The 20,245-nt window shown below is 37.8% G+C and overlaps 1 pseudogene; it reads left to right on the plus strand.

Moving 5' to 3' along the window:
* Nucleotides 1–9,206: 9,206 nt before the first annotated feature.
* On the plus strand, nt 9,207–9,991 carry LOC110289039 (ras-related protein Rab-5A pseudogene; annotated as a pseudogene).
* The last annotated feature ends 10,254 nt before the right edge of the window (nt 9,992–20,245 follow it).

The raw sequence follows: 20,245 nt of genomic DNA on the forward strand, positions 1-20,245 counted from the left end.
AGACACTGATCAGAATATATAAAATGCTCTCAAGGAAGGGAGGAAGGAAGGAAGGAGAGAGAGAGAGAGAGAGAGAGAGAGAGAGAGAGAGAGAGAGAGAGAGAGAGAGAGAGAGAGAGAGGAGAAAGGGAGGAAAAAAGAAATTAGAAATTTCTGTTGTTTGCAAGTTAATCTAACCTACTGCTGACCCATTCCTTCATTGGTGCTAGAACAAAATTCTCTGGGTTTACAGAATCAATTGAAGAGCATTTGAGATATTCAACTTCTTTGTGGACTGAGAAAGTTCAGATTCTAGTCTTTAACATTGGGAGACAGTCACAGTTAAATTAACAGGATCACAAAAATAACCACAAAATAAATTCAGTCTCTCCCTACCTGTTCAATATAGTATTATAAGTCCTAGCAAGAGCAATTAGACAACAAAAGGAGTTCAAACGGATACAAATTATAAAGGAAGAAGTGAAAATATCACTATTTGCAGATGATATGATAGTACACTTAAGTGACCCAAAAAATTCCAACAGGAAGTCCTAAACCTGATAAACAACTTTAGAAATGTGGCTGGATGCAAAATTAAATCAAACAAATGAGTGGTCTTCCTCTACTCAAAGGATAAACAGAAATTATGGGAACAACATCAACATCATTCACAATAGTCACAAATAATATGAAATATCTTGGTGTGACTCTAACTTAACAAGTGAAAGATCTTTATGACAGATTCAATACAATCCCCTTCAAAAATTTAACTCAAATCTTCACAGAATTAAAAGAGAGCAATTTCCAATTTCATCTGTAATAACAAAAGCCCAGGATAGGGAAAAACTATTCTCTACATTAAAAGAACTTCTGGGGGGAATCACCATCCCTGACCTCAAGCTGTACTACAGAGCAATTGTGATAAATAAATAAATAAATAAATAAATAAATAAATAAATAAATATACAATATTGGTACAGTCACAGGCAATGGAATAGTGTTGAAGACCCAGAAATGAAACCACCTCACTATGGGCACTTGACAAAGAAGCTAAAACCATCCAGTGGAAAATATACAGCATTTTAATCAAATGGTGCTAATTCAACTGCTGGTTAGCATGTAGAAGAATGCAAATCAATCCATTCTTTTTTTAAAAATATTTTTTATTATGTATTTTCCTCAATTACATTTCCAATGCTATCCCAAAAGGCCCCATACCCTCCCTCCCTCCACTTCCCTACCCACCCTTCCCATTTTTTGGCCCTGGCGTTCCCCTGTACTGGGGCATATAAAGTTTGTGTGTCCAATGGCCCTCTCTTTCCAGTGATGGCCAACTAGGCCATCTTTTGATACATATGCAGCTAGAGTCAAGAGCTCCGGGGTACTGGTTAGTTCATAATAATATTCCACCTATAGGGTTGCAGATCCCTTTAGCTCCTTGGATACTTTCTCTAGCTCCTCCATTGGGGGCCCTGTCATCCATCCAATAGCTGACTTTGAGCATCCACTTCTGTGTTTGCTAGGCCCCGGCCTAGTCTCACAAGAGACAGCTATATCAGGGTCCTTTCAGCAAACACTTGCTAATGTATGCAATGGTGTAATCGTTTGGAGGCTAATTATGGGATGGATCCTTGGATATGGCAGTCTCTAGATGGTCCATCCTTTTGTCTCAGCTCCAAACTTTGTCTCTGTAACTCCTTCCATTCGTGATTGTTTCCAATTCTAAGAAGGGGCAAAGTGTCCACACTTTGGTCTTCGTTCTTCTTCAGTTTCAAAATTACTCAAATGATATGTACTCACTGATAAGTGGATATTAGCCCAGAAACTTTGTATAACAAGATATAAGATATGATTGGCAAATCAATCCATTCTTATCTCCTGGTACAAACCTCAATTCAAGTGGATCAAGGACCTCCACATAAAACCAGATACACAGATACTAATAGAAAAAATGTGAAATAGCCTCAAACACATGGGCACAGGGCAAAATTTCCTGATGAAAACAATAGCTTATGCTCTAAGATCAAAAATTGACAAATGGGACCTCATAAAATTACAAAGCTTCTGTAAGGCAAAGGACACCGTGAATAGGAAAAAATGGAAAACAACAGATTAGAAAAAGATCTTTACCAATCCTACATCCGATAGTGGGCTAATATCCAATATATACAAAGAACTCAAGAAATTAGACTCTAACGAACCAAATAACGCTATTAAAAATGGGATACAAAATTAAACAAATAATTCTCAATTTAGGAATACTGAATGACTGAGAAGCCATTGAAATCAAGAAATGTTCAGCATTCTTACTCATCAGGAAAATATAAATCAAAACAACCCTGAGATTCCACCTCACACCAGTCAGAATGGCTAAGGTCAAAAACTGAGGTGACAACAGATGCTGTGGAAGATGTAGAGAAAAGGGAACACTCCTCCATTGCTGGTGGGATTTCAATTCAGTGTTTCCTCAGAAAATGGGATGTATTACTACCTGAGGACCCAGCTATACCACTCATTCCTGGACATATACACAGAAGATGCTCCAACATGTAATAAGGACTCATGCTCCACTACATGCATAGAGCCTTAATTATTATAGCCAGAAGCCCAAAAGGACTCAGATGTCCCTCAGTAGAGGAATGGATACAGAAATTGTGGTACATTTAGACAATGGAGTACTATATAAAACAATGGGTTCATGAAATAATTAGGCAAATTAATGGAACTAGAAAATATTATTCTGAGTGAGGTAACCCAGTCATAAAAGAACGCACATTGTATGCAGATAAGTGGATATTATACAAGAAGTATGGAATACCCAAAATACAACCCACAAACCACACAAAGCTCAAAAAAGAAGGAAGACCAAAGTGGAGATGCTTCAGTTCTTGTTAGAAGGGAACAAAATACTCATGAGGGGAAATAAACAGACAAAAACATGGAGTAGAGACTGAAGGAAAGGCCATCAAAAACATGCCTGACTTGGGGATCCATTCCATATACAGACCCCAGACACTATTGTGGATGCCAAGAAGTGCTTCCTGATAGGAGCCAGATATAGCTGTTTCCTGAGAGGCTCTGGCAGTGCCTGACAAATACAGAAGTGGATGCTCACATCCATCCATTGGACTGAGCACCGGGTCCCCAGTTGAGGATCTAGAGAAAGCACCCAAGGAGCTGAAGGGGTTTGCAACCCCATAGGATGAACATCAGTGTGAACCAACCAGTATCCCCAGAGCTCCTAGGGACTAAACCACCAACCAATGAGTACACATGGAAGACCCATGGCTCCAGCTGCATATGTAGCAGAAGATGTCCTTGTTGGACATCAATGGGAGGAGAGGCTTTTGGTCCTGTGAAGTCTTGATCCTTGGTCCTGGGGCCAGTGTAAGGGAATACCAGGAATCCTGACTAATACAACCCTTATTCCTTAAGTTGCTTTCTTTCATGGGGGATTTTGTCACAGAAACAAAAGTAATGGATAGAAAGGGTAAGCAACAATATGGAGAATGGCATCAGTATTCATCTGTGATTTGAAAACCAGTGAAGACAAGAAAAGATACAAGGAGAGGAAGTCTGTCCTTTCATATTTGGTGTTCTTGACATATGAAAGAGTGTACCTTCCTAGCATTTGGCTAATGAATGATGGCCACCTTTGAAATAAATATATAAATATTGCTAGAGTTTAAAAGAAAAACAACGAAGAGTTAAAATTGTCAAATGGGCTAGCTTTCTTTCCCTCATCACTAAAATATTCTACCTTTATAAATTTTGTACAATTTCACAGTTTGATTCAGGGATTTAAATAACCTTAAAGGGGCATTTGAATATTCATTACTTTCTCCTATTTCCATTATAAAGTCAATGAAATTAATTATATACCTGTAGTTGGTGCCATTTTCATACTGAGAAATTTATTAGGGTCAAATTAGTATAAGCAAATTATTCCTTAGCTGAAGTGAATTTCATGCTCAAATGTTAGCTATTATGCATGCTAAAATTTTGGATAATATGCACAGATAGCCTTCCTTCTTAAATGGTTATTCTTAGTCCCTTCCTATTGTGTCTTGATTTAATATAAATAGGATTACAGACAAAAAGGATGTTTAATAGGATGTAATACTTGAAGCAATTAAAAAAATTATTCACTGAAGCCATTTTCTCTTCAGAGGTCCTTGAAGACTTCCCTAGCTAATTGCCTGATTCTGTCATGAGCATTGTGTTACATTTCACACACTTGAATCACTCATCCATAGTTCATATTTCTGGCTTTGTATTATCAGTTTTATTAGTGACCCACTTATGTACAATGAAGAAAACATTATCCTTTAGAAATACCTTTGACCTCCATAGAAATTAGTTGTAATTGTTACATATGGTATAAAATACATGTTATTATTGAACCTCTAAGACATTAAGTTACTCTGTGTGTGTGTGTGTGTGTGTTTGTGGGTATCTGTATATGTGTTTGTGTGTATGGAGGGGTATATATAAAACTGTGTGCATATACATTTGTAGCCTAGAGATTGATACTGGGTATCTTTCTGGATTACCCTATGTTACTTTTGAGACAAGGTCCTTCATTGAGTCTAGACCAGAGCTCAGTAGTCTATATAAATGGCTGCACAGTGGACTCCAGGGACCACCTTTTATGCCTTTCCTGCCCCCCTTGAACTGGGATTATAAGTATGTACCAAGAAGGAATATTTTATGGGCCTTAGGGTTAGGAACTTATTTCCTAATGCTTGTGCATTAAGCACTTTATTGAGTCTTCTCCGCAGCCCTATCACTATTTTCCCTTCCAGGTACTACACATGCTTAGAAAATAACATTTCAGCAATGGTACTGTAAACTTTCATTAGCAATAATAGCTTGTGGTGCAAATTGAGCTGTTTGATTGGATGAGTGAGGAAGGGAGCAAGAATGAGGTTCAGATGTGATCAAACACTGAAAATCTCATCTTAAGACTGGCAGGAGTAAGGATCACTTCCTCCCTGTTCTGCCTGCCATGGTCCACATGTTCTTGTGACCCCCATGTCTGTCTACCCTGATGTCCAAATTGTAAGGTTTAATTTCCTCTCTCTCTAAAAGGACATGTCTAGCAACACTTGGAATTCCTCTTCATGGCAATGATGCATTTCTACTACTACACCCAATAATGTGCAATCATATCAAAACCCCTATCCAAGATTTATATATTTCTTATTACTCCTGAATAAAATAAAAGGGGGTAACACAGAAAACTATCTCAGAGAAGAGCCACCCTCCTCACAGCACTGAAGGCAACTGGTGCTGTTGTTTCGGTTGTTCCTTTAATAAAGGTACCTGATGGATATGGTAAAAATGTGTGCTCAGATATCTCTCACAGTGCTAAGAATGAATATATTTAAAAATCTGACATGGCAAATGTTGCTATGGTGGCATTTACTAATAAACTTTCCTTCTTGAAAATTTGCCTCAGAAAAAGTTCTTTTGCATCATAGACAACATTGTGTTTTCCTATAGTGTGAAGATGAACAATGCTTGAGCAGGGAACAAATGAATATTTGTGATTATGAATACACATCCAGGAGTAAGAGAACCACAGGCCTAGTTTTTTCATCAGTGTGAGATCTAATACTATCAATGCTTTGATGAATAGTAATGATGGGCAGTTGTCATATGGCCAGGTAGAGGTAATTAAGTTGTGGAAAATGAACTTACAAACCTAGTATTTAGGTAGAAGGTTCTGTCTTCCTGAAGTAAAATATCTTAGTGAAGAGGAAGTCTTATGGCTGGTCATAGTCCACTGAAAACAGGAGCAAGACAGTGAGAAGTGTGTCTGAAGGTACTGAATTTAGAAGATTTATTCAGGTAATATAATATTTACTATCAATCATCAACCTAACAAGATCTAGAATAATCAGAGACAACCCTCTAGAGACATCAATGAGATTTTTATATTTAGCTAACTGAAGTGAGAAAACCTTTTCTAAACACTGATGAGACCATCTCATGAGTTTTGGATCTGGACTGAAAATGAAAGAGGATAGTGAGATGAGTACCAGATTTTTCTCTCTGCTTCTTGACTATCGATGCAATGTGCCCATCTCTATCACATGAGTGTCATCATGACTTTCAGTGATAGACTGTGCACTCAATCTCTGATCCAAAGTAAATCCTTCCCTCTGTCAGGTACCATTGTCAGATATTTTAACACTGCAACAAGAAATTAAAGAATATGAGCAAAAAATTGATAAGTCACAGAATGAATTTTCCTGATACATTAAGGTGATCCTGATCCTGGAGTAGGGAGTCACAAATGAAAGGGGACAAATCAGTTAATAAGTCCAACATATTGAGACCTTTCAAATAACAGTGCAGAAAATGGTAATATGTGTCTCAATTTAACCCATTCAAGCTTACTAGTTCCCATCTACTCGATGCAAAGTGTATATAGGAGCAGCCATTTGTCTTTGAAGTGGTGATGAGTATTTGATAACTCTAGGAATATAATCTTTAATAATTGGAAATGTTACAGTTCATACTGAGAAATTCAAGGAAAAATATAGTTAGGTGTGGAAACATTTCAGGAAAGTTGTACTTTGGAATATATAATATACAAATGTGGAGTAAGTAAGATATGTTGCATAGTATAAACCTAATAATCAAAGGTGATAAGAGTATTTATTTTGATTTAACTTTTGGTAGTTTGTATACATCTAGAATGCATCTTCTTTCTCCCAAGTATCAGGGGTCGTCATGGAAGAGGGGACAGAATGACTGTAAGAATTAGATGTAGTAGATATCACCAGAGGATCATTTCTGGAGATGCCAGTGAACTCACAGGAACTACATAGACATGATCACTCACCTATAACCAAGGCACAATTAGAAATTGAGGACTGCTAGGGATGAGAGCACCTCTTTTTTTCAAGGCATGATCTCTGAGTGGCTACTAAGGCTGCAGTCGATTCCAAGCATGTTCCACCCAAGCATGTATAGAAAGCACAAAATTGATACAGTGGGTATTAAAATATAAGAATATATAATTATGGGATGGAAAAGTAGTGTGGGGAGGAGAGGGGAGGAATTGAGTATAAGTGAGTAAGGATGGGTTTGATAAAGGATATTACAAATATGAAATTCTCAAACAATTATAAAAGCAAGTAAGTAATACATAAAATTTTGCTTATGGTTCTGTTTTTGTAAAGAAAAATATTTCAGTTTAACAATTGATAGATTATTCATTCCGCTTGGCAAAACCACATTAAAAACAGGATTGTTTGCCAAATGAAGCATAATTTTAACATGGAGTTGTGAGGAGTGACAAAGCAACCAACAAACACAGCAGCCATCTTACTCATAGGTCAGTGGTTTTGCCTACATGGGTAAATTTGGTGAGTTTTATTCCACAATGTACAAAGGACTACTGATAATAATGTCTGGGTGTTTGTTTGTTTGTTTGTTTGTTTTTGCATTCTCATTAAAGATGAATAAGCAGTATGGTCCAAATGTAGAGCTTTTGCCTACTATATGGCCAGCTGGGGATTTGATTCCCACTGTGTCAAATAGAAGAACTGGAAGCTAAGCAACAACATGAGCTTTGTAAAATAAAGGCAGGTGGCAGGAAGACTGGAATTCCCTCTCTCACCAGGCCTGCCTCTTACTGAACATTGGCAAAAATGGTCAACCCTACAAATGAGGTTCAAGGACACATTATTGCAATATTAAAGTTCCATTCCTCTTTACAGCCCTGTTTCCCAGATTTTCTAGGCACTCTAAACTTGTTTTGTTGTTGTTTATGTTTTTTCTTTTCCTAATAACTGGTTCCATTTCTATAGCTATTCACATGCTATTCTTGTTCTCATGCCTTATTCTAGAAAAAAGACCTTGGGAGTCTAAGTAAATGACTTTGTGACCCGTATTTTTGCCATAAAATGAGTAACACACACACACACACACATACACACACACACAGGCTCAACAATAAAATAAAATGTAGTTAAAATTTTGAATACATATACACTATTTCCACATTTAATATGCCACTTTTAAATGTAAATTATACTTTTTTTACTATGCATTTTCCAAAATCTTATTTTATTTCCAGAGTTTCCATTAAAACTCATAAAGATTTGCTGCTCTGATCCACTTTTGTGTACTGAGTTTCTTTTTTCTTTTTCCTTTTCCTTTTCTTGATTAATTGGCTGAAACAGCATTTAATGTGGATTAGTCTGTCAACTAATTAAAATGTAGTCAAAGATGACTTTTAATTTTTATTTTTCCTATTCTACCTCCTGAACTGGAATTACAGGTATGTTCCTGTAGCTCTTACATCACCCAGTTTGTATAGTTCTTTTAACTAAACCCACAGTTTAGTTAAACTGTGGGTTTAGCATGCTGGGCAAGCTCCCAAGCAACTGAATTACATTCCCTACACTGTTGGTACTCTTTTTATAGGTCCGCTGTGTTCACAAGACAACTATTTATTATATATTAACTATATGCAGCTTCTGATTCTACCAAAAAAGGAGAAAAATAATCAACAAACAAGCCAAAATAATATTAATGAAGAATTTCAGAAGCACAGCAGTGCTTAGAACACAATTTACTAAGGAGAAGGGAGTGAGGGGAGAGTGGCTGTGTAGACAGCATCTTTGGGAAAGGTTTGTGTGAGAATGCAGGCACTTGAACATGGGACTTATCTACATGACAGCTAGATATGATAAGATCCAGGATTACATTACTCCGTTACATCTCTAAGTACAAAGATAGTTATCTGACTAAGTAAATGGTAGGCATTTGAGCCATTTTGGGTTATAGGCAGAATATCGAGGGAAGGGCAGTTGCCAAGTTACACTTGGAGTTGAGTAGTTTCGGCTGTAGAACTTTCATGTGCCAAGGGGCTATTCAACTTTCCATTTTATTATTCTTAGATGGCTCAGTATCATCAGCATTCCAGAGTGATATACAGACACACAAGAATCATAGTAAAGAATAAAGATGTCATTTCCATTCTTCATTTTCCTAGCAAAGTTTTCTTACAACCAACAGTCAGTCAGACCTCACTGGACAGACATCCATCCATTACTTTTCCCTAGAGGAGAAGGTGGTTCTCTCAAGTGTGTACTTCAGCACTTTTAAGTAGTAAAGAAATTCTAGGACGCAGTCCGGCGCCGGCCAGGGTGAGAAGAAGGAGCGAGCAGGCTACACCGCCGCTGCAGCCGCGGCGCATCCGATCTCCGGGCCGGGCCAGGCCGCGCGTGGCCTCGCTGCCGGGAGATGCGTCCCAGGTAATTTCTCCAGAAAGAAAACAAAATTGATGCCTTGCATCCTGGAAGTTTATTTAGGAATCTGAAATTAGGGACTTCTTTAAAATTTGGACATGGCTAATCGAGGAGCAACAAGACCCAACGGGCCAAATACTGGAAATAAAATATGCCAGTTCAAACTGGTCCTTCTAGGAGAGTCTGCTGTTGGCAAATCAAGCCTGGTTCTTTGCTTTGTGAAAGGCCAATTTCATGAATTTCAAGAGAGTACCATTGGGGCTGCCTTTCTAACCCAAACTGTGTGTCTTGATGACACAACAGTAAAATTTGAAATATGGGATACAGCTGGTCAGGAACGGTATCACAGCCTAGCACCAATGTACTACCGAGGAGCACAAGCAGCCATAGTTGTGTATGATATCACAAATGAGGAATCCTTTGCGAAAGCAAAAAACTGGGTTAAAGAACTTCAAAGGCAAGCAAGTCCTAATATTGTGATAGCTTTGTCAGGAAACAAAGCTGACTTAGCAAATAAAAGAGCCATTGACTTCCAGGAAGCACAGTCCTATGCAGATGACAACAGCTTATTATTTACGGAGACATCAGCTAAGACATCAATGAATGTAAATGAAATATTTATGGCAATAGCTAAAAAGCTGCCAAAGAATGAACCACAGAATCCAGGCGCAAACTCGGCCAGAGGACGAGGAGTAGATCTTACTGGCCTGCACAGCCAGCCAGAAGCCAGTTGTAGTAACTGAGCTCCAGTGTGAACTTCCTAAATGGCAAAAACCATGGAGTTGGGAGCATTTAGCCGGCCCAGTGTGACTTCCAAAAAGAGATTATGGTAGAATCAAGTTTCTAATACGGAATTATTTTGAGTGTTTTGAACTTAATATTAATAACATGCATGTGCTCCTCTGGCAGTAGAAAGGAAAATGAGGACTGTGTGTACACTTGTTCCATGGGAAAGTGCAGGGGAACAGCTCATCTACAGTGGGCATGGACCCACTCTTAACCCACCCAGTATCCAAACTGGGATAATAGTCAGGTATGACATGTTCAAAATTACTTATGTATGCTTTAGAAAACATTTTTAGAAGACTTATGCTTAACAATAAAACCCAAGAAAATGGTGTAATTTGATTGTCTTTAAAAAGTCTACATTTCACAGATTAATAAAGCAATCCCAAGAAAACAATCCTGCATCTCCAGAAAGAAGGAATGAATATTGATGACATCTTAATTTTATTCAGTCCCGTTCCTTCTTAAAATTTGATTGAAAACATTAAGTCACATGTAACCCCATCCTATTTTAGGAACATGAAACCGATAAATGCATTTTAATGATAGTGGTCCCTTCATATGAGCTTCTTTTAAAAAATGGAAACAAACCAGGTGTCTGCTTTCTATTTAATCACTGTTGGCTATTCCATAGAGGTGTGTCTGGAACAGGGAGGGGGCTCTGCTTCCCTTTGGGCATAATTAGTCAGTGCACTAACAATTATGTACATTCAATCTTGATTATTTTAAATATGATCTTCAGCTGTACTGTAAATAGAGAACTGCATTGTAGTCTCCATATGTTTATTATTTCCTATAATATTTAAGAATTGCCTAAACATATACAAAATGTACAGTTACTAAAACAGCTAATTATTTCTTTCTTCCCCTATGAAAGGAAGGGGCTTTACTGTTCTTACATGGCTAGAACCATAATAAACAATATACTTGCAATTGTAACATAAGTATTACAATGTTATTAGTAATCTTGAAGCCTTGTTTATTGAAGTCCATTTTATTTTAATCAGTATATTGCACTAATTGTTTAGGTATTTTCATTATATAAAATCTACCATGTGTCAGATGATTTAATCTGTTTAAGTGCTGATCTGCTAGCAGAACTTGTACATTTTACAGTAACTCAAAATTAGTAAGGAGAACAGTTCACCGGTGTTTAGTTTTATATTAAGGTGCTCAGGTTGGAATAAAGTGATGTAAAAAGCAACAACAACAACAACAAAATCTAAACAGCTATGAAGTTCTTGTGCATGTGTCTGTGTTTGCATATGCGTGTGTCTATCTGTACTTTTCTTGAAGAACTGTTAGGTAAGCAGTAGAAAAGTGTCACAATAAACTTTTAGTCTTTTGTTTCAGAACTACAGAAAACCTTCAAACAATCTCAATTGATATTAGAATTCCTCCAGTATTTAACTAAGTTTTAGATTAAATCAGTGTCTTACCCATGATAATTAGATGATTAAAGATTCTTAGTGCCCAGAGTGTTTATACATCCTGGAACTCGATTGGTTTACAAGGTTGAAAATACCAAGTCTACACTTAGGGACAGACTTCAAAAGAGTAAACAGATGCTAATTTTTATTATTCTAGCATACAAACCCCATAATGGTTTATTAATTTGAAAACTGATCTGGGAAAACAGCTCATCAGTGAAGTGCTTGCCTTGCAAACAATAGCTTATATGCTCAATATTCATGTAAAGTGCAGAATACAGGATGGATGGTGTATACCCATCTTGATACTAAGAGAATGAAGACAGATGAATACCTCCCCTTCGACATCTAGAGAATCTAACATAATTATTTAGTTCCAGCCCAATGACAAAGCATGTCTCAAAAGAAAGTATAGCACTCCCTCAGCCATCAAATACACCTCATACATTAAAACATACACATATACAAGTGCATACCTCACAGCTACACATGCTACAAAATTTTAAACTGATACTACTTATAAGTAAAACTTTAATGTTATAAAATGACACATGTTTCCACAAACAAAAGTTTTTTAAGAACTACTGCTAACTCAATGAGGTTTACATAAATGTTTTCTTTTTGTGTGTTTTTTATTAGATATTTACTGCATTTACATTTCAAATGCTATCCCCAAAGTCCCCAATATCCTCCCCCCAGCCCTGCTCTCCAATCCACCCACTCCCAGTTCCTGGCCCTGGCATTCCCCTGTACTGGGGCATATAATCTTCATAAAACCAATGACCTCTTCTGCCAATGATGACTGAATAGGCCATCTTCTGCTATATATGCAGTTAGAGACACAAGCTCTGGGGTTATTGGTTACTTCATACTGTTGCTCCTTCTACAAGGTTGAAGATACCTTCAGCTCCTTGTGGAATTTCTCTAGCTCCTTCATTGGGAGCCCTTTGTTAAAACCAATAGATGAATATGAGCATCCACTTCTGTATTTGCCAAGTACTGGCATAGCCTGACAAGAGACAGCTCTATCAGTGTTCTGTCAGCAAAATCTTGCTGGCATATGCAATAGTGTCTGGGTTTGGTGGCTGTTTATGGGATGGATTCCCAGGTGGGTTCAGTCTCTGGATGGTCCTTCCTTCCATCTCAGCTCCAAACTTTGTCTCTGTAACTCCCTCCATGGGTATTTAGTTCCCCATTGCAAGGAGAAATGAAGTGTCCACACTTTGGTCTTTCCTCTTCTTGAGTTTCATTTGTTTTGAAAATTATATCTTGGAAATTCTAAGTTTCTGGGCTAATATCCACTTATTGGTGAGTGCATATCAATGTGAGTTCTTTTGTGATTGGGTTACCTCACTCAGGATGATATTCTCCAGATACATCCATTTGCCTAAGAATTTCATAAATGTATTCTTTGAAGAGCTGAGTAGTAGTACATTGTTCAAACATACCACATTTTCTGTATCCATTCCTCTGTTGAGGGACAACTGGGTCCTTACTAGCTTCTGGGTATTATAAATAAGGCTGCTAAGAACATAGTGGAACATGTGTCCTTATTACAAGTTGGAACGTCTTCTGGCTATATGTCCAGGAGAGGAATTGATGGATCTTCAGGTAGTACTATGTCCATTTCTCTGAGGAAAAACCAGATTTATTTCCAAAGTGGTTGTACCAGCTTGCAATCCTACCAGCAATGGAGGAGTGTTTCTCTTTCACCATATCCTCGCCAGCATCTGATGTCGCCTGAATTTTTTATCTTAGCAATTCTGATTGGTGAATGGTGGAATCTCAGGGTTGTTTTGATTTACATTTCCCTGATGATTAAGGATGTTGAACATCTTTTCAGGTGCTTCTCAGCAATTTAAGATTCCTCAGTTGAGAGATATTTGTTTAGCTCTATACCCCATTATTTAATGGGTTTATTTGATTTTCAGGAGTCCAGTTTCTTGAGTTCTTTGTATATATTGGATATTAGTTCCTCATCTGATTTAGGATTGGTAAAGATCCTTTCCCAATCTGTTGGTGGTCTCTTTGTCTTATTGACAGTGCCTTTTGCCTTACGGAAGTTTTGAAATTTTATCAGGTCCTATTTGTTGATTATCAGTCTTACAGAACAAGCCATTGCTATTCTGTTCAGGATTTTTTCCCCCTTTTTCCCTATCTTTGAGGCTTTTCCCCACTTTCTTCTCTATAAGTTTTAGTGTCTCTGGTTTTATATGGAGTTCCTTGATCCACTTAGACTTGAGCTTTGTACAATGAGATAGGAATGGATCAATTTGCATTTTTCTACATGCTAACTGCCAGTTGAGCCAGCACCATTTGTTGAAAATGCTGTCTACCCCGACCCCCACCCCACCCCACTGGACGGTTTAATCTCTCTTGTCAAAGATCAAGTGACTATAGGTGTGTGGGTTCATTTCTGGGGTTTCAATTCTATTCCATTGATCTATCTGTCTGTCTCTGTACCAGTACCATGCAGTTTTCCTTACTATTGCTCTGTAGTAACGCTTGAGGTCAGGCATGGTTATTCCACCAGAGGTTCTTTTATTGTTGACAATATTATTTGCTATGCTAGGGTTTTTTGTTATTCAGGATGAATTTGCAATTTGCTCTTTCTAACTCAGTGAAGAATTGAGTTGGAATTTTGATGGGGATTGCATTGAATCCATAGATTGCTTTCGGCAAGATAGCCATTTTTACTATATTAATCCTGCAAATCCATGAGCATGGGAGACCTTTCCATCTTCTGAGATCTTCTTTGATTTCTTTCTTCAGAGACTTGAAGATCTTACTATACATATCTTTCACTTCCATAGTTAGAGTCAAACAAAGGTGTTTTATACTATTTGTGACTATTTGAAGGATGTTGTTTCCTTAATTCTTTCTCATATTGTTTATCCTTTGTGTAAAGAAAGGCCACTGACTTGTTTGAGTTAATTTTAAATCCAGCTACTGCACTGAAGCGATATATCAGGTTTATGAATTCACTGGTAGAATTTTTAGGGACACTATCATATCATCTGCAAATAGTGATATTTTGACTTCTTCCTTTCCAATTTTTATCCCCGTGATCTCCTTTTGTTGTCTACTTGCTCTGGCTAGGATTTTCAAGACTTTTTATCATGAATGGGTGTTGGATTTTTGTCAAATGCTTTCTCAACATCTATGGACATGATCATGTCTTTGAGTTTGTTTATATATTGGATTACATTGATGAATTTTCATACATTAAACTACCCCTTTATCCCTGGGATGAAGCCTACTTGGTCATGATGGATGATCATTTTCGTGTGTTCTTGGATTTGGTTTGCTAAAATTTTATTGAGTATTTTTGCATCGATATTTATAAGGGAAATTGGTCTGAGGTTGTCTTTGTTGGGTGTTTATGTGGTTTAGGTATCAGAGTAATTGTGGCTTAATAGAATTAATTGGGTAGATAAACTTCTGTTTCAATTTTTTGGAATAGTTTGAGGAGAATTGGAATTAGGTCTTCTTGAATGACTGATAGAATACTGCACTAAACCCATCTGGTCCTGGGCTTGTCTTTGTTAGGAGACAATTGATGAACAGTTTTACTTTTTTAGGGGAAATGGGACTTTTCAGATCATTAATCTGGTCCTGCTTTAATTTGATACCTGGTATCTATTTAGAAATTATCAAAGGAGCGCCATCTTGGTACCGGGACTCCACCGAACTTAGGAACTTAGTCTGCACAGGTGAGAGTGTGCACCACAGAGGCAGACAGCTTCTGGGACAGGCGGGAGCCACAGAGCCGCTGAGGCAGCACCCTTTTGGGGCCACAGACATCCAGCACCCTACCAGCCTGATGACATTGGTCGGCCCTGCACAGGAGCCCTCTGCCTCAGGAGAAGGGAGCGCCATCTTGGATCCAGGACTCCACCGAACTTAGGAACTTAGTCTGAACAGGTGAGAGTGTGCACCACAGAAGCTGACAGCTTCTGTGACATGACAAAGCAACACAGCATCTGGGAAAGGTCCTGTTTTGGACCTTCTTCTTCAGCCAGGAGGAGGTCCAAACACCAGATATCTGTGCACCTTACCTGTAAGAGGAGAACTTGTCAGCAGAGAGTGATCTAACCACTGAAACTCAGAGGAGAGAGCCTGTCTCCCAGGTCTGCTGATAGATGGTAATCAGAATCACCAGAAGAACAATCTCTAAACAGAGACAACTATAACAACTAACTCCAGAGATTACCAGATGGTGAAAGGTTAAAGTAAGAATCTTACTAACAGAAACCAAGACCACTCACCATCATCAGAACAAAGCACTCCCACTTCGCCCAGTCCAGGGCACCCCAATACACCTGAAAAGCTAGACCTGGATTTAAAAGCATATCTCATGATGAAGGTAGAGGACATCAAGAAGGACTTTAATAACTCACTTAAAGAAATACAGGAGAACACTGCTAAACAAGTAGAAGACATTAAAGAGGAAGTACAAAAAATCCCTTAAAAAATTGCAGGAAAACACAACCAGACAGGTGATGGAATTGAATAAAACCATCCAAGAACTAAAAAGGGAAGTAGACACAATAAAGAAAACCCAAAGTGAGGCAATGCTGGAGATAAAAACCCTAGGAAAGAAATCTGGAACCATAGAAGTGAGCATCAGCAACAAAATACAAGAGATGGAAGAGAGAATCTCAGGTGCAGAATATTCCATAGAGAACATCGGCACAACAATCAAAGAAAATGGAAAATGCAAAAAGATCCTAACTCAAAACATCCAGGAAATACAGGACACAATGAGAAGACCAAACCTACGGATAATAGGAGTGGATGAGAATGAAGATTTTCAACTCAAAGGACCAGCAAACATCTTCAACAAAATTATAGAAGAAAACTTCCCAAATCTAAAGAAAGAGATGCCCATGAACATACAAGAAGCCTACATAACTCCAAATAGGCTGGACCAGAAAAGAAATGCCTCCCGACACATAATAATCAGAACAACAAATGCACTAAATAAAGATAGAATACTAAAAGCAGTAAGAGAAAAAGGCCAAGTAACATATAAAGGCAAGCCTATCAGAATTACCCCAGATTTGTCACCAGAGACTATGAAAGCAAGAAGATCCTGGACAGAAGTTATACAGACACTAAAAGAACACAAATTCCAGCCCAGGCTACTACACCCAGCCAAACTCTCAATTAACATAGATGGAGAAACCAAAGTATTCCATTAGAAAACCAAATTCACACATTATCTCTCCACGAATCCAGCCCTTCAAAGGATAATAACAGAAAAAAACCAATACAAGGACGGGAACCAAGCCCTAGAAAAAACAAGAAGGTAATCCCACAACAAACCTAAAAGAAGACAGCCACAAGAACAGAATGCCAACTTTAACAAAAACAAAAAACAAAAAACAAAAAACAAAAAACAAAAAACAAAAAACAAAAAACAGGAAACAACAATTAATTTTCCTTAATATCTCTTAATATCAATGGACTCAACTCCCCAATAAAAAGACATAGACTAACAAACTAGCTACACAAACAAGCCCCAACATTTTCCTGCTTACAGGAAACTTATCTCAGAGAAAAAGATAGACACTACCTCAGAATGAAAGGCTGGAAAACAATTTTCCAAGCAAACAGTATGAAGAAACAAGCTGGAGTAGCAATTCTAATATCTGATAAGATTGACTTTCAACCCAAAGTCATCAAAAAAGACAGGGAGGGGCACTTCATGCTCATCAAAGGTAAAATCCTCCAAGAGGAACTATCAATTCTTAATATCTATGCTCCAAATACAAAGGCAGCCACATTCATTAAAGAAACTTTAGTAAAGCTCAAAGCACACATTGCACCTCATACAATAATAGTGGGAGATTAAACACACCACTTTCACCAATGGACACATCATGGAAACAGAAACTAAACAGGGACACAGTGAAACTAACAGTAGTTATGAATCAAATGGATCTGGCAGATATCTACAGAACATTCTATCCTAAAACAAAAGGATATACCTTCTTCTCAGCACCTCATGGTACCTTCTCCAAAATTGACCACATAATTGGTCACAAAACAGGCCTCAACAAATACAAAAATATTGAAATTGTCCCATGCATGCTATCAGATCACCATGGACTAAGGCTGATCTTCAATAACAAAATAAATAATAGAAAGCCAACATTCACGTGGAAACAGAACAACACTCTTCTCAATGATACCTTGGTCAAGGAAGGAATAAAGAAAGAAATTAAGGACTTTTTAGAGTTCAATGAAAATGAAGCCACAACATACCCAAACTTATGGGACACAATGAAAGCATTTCTAAGAGGAAAACTCATAGCTCTGAGTGCCTCCAAAAAGAAACTACAGAGAGCACACATTAGCAGCTTGACAACACACCCAAAAGCACTAGAACAAAAGGAAGCAAATTCACCCAAGAGGAGTAGACAGCAGGAAATTCTCAAACTCAGGGGCGAAATCAACCAAGTGGAAACAAGAAAAACTATTCAAAGAGTCAACCAATCAAGGAGCTGGTTCTTTGAGAAAATCAACAAGATAGATAAACCCTTAGCCAGACTCACTAGGGGGCACAGGGAAAGCATTCTAATTAACAAAATCAGAAATGGAAAAGGAGACATAACAACAGATCCTGAAGACATCCAAAACACCATCGATCCTTCTACAAAAGGCTATACTCAACAAAACTGGAGAACCTGGATGAAATGGAGAAGTTTCTAGACAGATACCAGGTACCAAAGTTGAATCAAGATTCGGTCAATGATTTAAAGAGCCCTATATCCCCCAGAGAAATAGAAGCAGTCATTAATAGTTTCCCAACCAAAAAAAGCCCAGTACCAGATGGGTTTAGTGCAGAGTTCTATCAGACCTTCAAAGAAGATCTAATCCCAGTTCTTCACAAACTATTCCACAAAAGAGAAACAGAAGGTACTCTACCCAACTCATTCTATGAAGCCAAAATTACTCTGATACCTAAACCACAAAAAGACCCAACAAAGATAGAAAACTTCAGACCTTATGAATATCGATGCAAAAATCCTCAATAACGTTCATGCTAACAGAATCCAAGAACACATCAAAACAATCATCCATCCTGACCAAGTAGGTTTCATCCCAGGGATGCAGGGATGGTTCAATATATGGAAATCCATCAACGTAATCCAGTATATAAACAAACTCAAAGACAAAAACCACATGATCATCTCTTTAGATGCAGAAAAAGTATTTGACAAGATCCAACACCCATTCATGATAAAAGTCTTGGAAAGATCAGGACTTCAAAGCCCATACCTAAACATGATAAAAACAATCTACAGCAAACCAGTAGCCACATCAAAGTAAATGGTGAGAAGCTTGAAGCAATCCCTCTAAAATCAGGGACTAGACAAGGCTGTCAAGTTTCTCCATACCTATTCAACATTGTATTTGAAGTCCTAGCCTGAGCAATTCAACAACAAAAGGAGATCAACGGGATACAAATTGGAAAAGATGAGGTCAAAATATCACTTTTTGCAGATGCTATGATAGTATATATAAGTGACCCTAAAAATTCCACCAGAGAATACCTAAACCTGATAAACAGCTTCGGTGAAGTAGCTGGATATAAAATTAACACAAAGAAGTAAATGGCCTTTCTCTACACAACGAAAAAACAGGCTGAGAAAGAAATTAGGGAAACAACACCCTTCTGAATCGTCACAAATAATATAAAATATCTTGGCGTGACTCAAACTTAGGAAGTGAAAGATCTGTATAATAAAAACTTCAAGTCTCTGAAGAAAGAAATTCTAGAAGATCTCAAAAGATGGAAAGATCTCCCATGCTCATGGATTGGCAGGATCAACATTGTAAAAATGGCTATCTTGCCAAAAGCAATCTACAGATTCAATGCAATTCCCATCAAAATTCCAACTCAATTCTTCAACGAATTAGAAAGTGCAATCAGCAAATTCATCTGGAATAACAAAAAACCTAGGATAGCAAAAACTCTTCTCAAGGATAAAAGAACCTCTGGTGAAATCACCATGCTGGACCTAAAGCTTTACTACAGAGCAATTGTGATAAAAACTGCGTGGTACTGGTACAGTGACAGACAAGTAGACCAATGGAATAGAATTGAAGACCCAGAAATGAACCCATACACCTATGGTTACTTGATCTTCAACAAGGGAGCTAAAACCATCCAGTGGAAGAAAGACAGCATTTTCAACAAATGGTGCTGGCACATATGGTTGTTATCATGTAGAAGAATGGGAATGGATCCATTCCTATCTCCTTGTACTAAGGTCAAGTCTAAGTGGATCAAGGAACTTCACATAAAACCAGAGACACTGAAACTTATAGAGGAGAAAGTGGGGAAAAGCCTTGAAAATATGGGCACAGGGGAAAAATTCTTGAATAGAATTGCAATGGCTTGTGCTGTAAGATTGAGAATTGACAAGTGGGACCTCAGGAAACTGCAAAGCTTCTGCAAGGCAAAAGACACAATCAATAAGACAAATAACCACCAATAGATTGGGAAAGGATCTTTACCTATCCTAAATCAGATAAGGGACTAATATCCAATATATATAAAGAACTCAAGAAGGTGGACTCCAGAAAATCAAATAACCCCATTAAAAAATGGGGCTCAGAACTGAACAAAGAATTCTCACCTGAGGAATATTGAATGTCAGAGAAGCACCTGATTAAATGTTCAACATCCTTAATCATCAGGGAAATGCAAATCAAAACAACCCTGAGATTCCACCTCACACCATTCAGAATGGCTAAGATCAAAAATTC

This window comes from Mus caroli, unplaced genomic scaffold (assembly GCF_978045245.1).
Source record: "Mus caroli unplaced genomic scaffold, Mus_caroli_1 scaffold_1, whole genome shotgun sequence".
Lineage (NCBI taxonomy): Eukaryota > Metazoa > Chordata > Mammalia > Rodentia > Muridae > Mus > Mus caroli.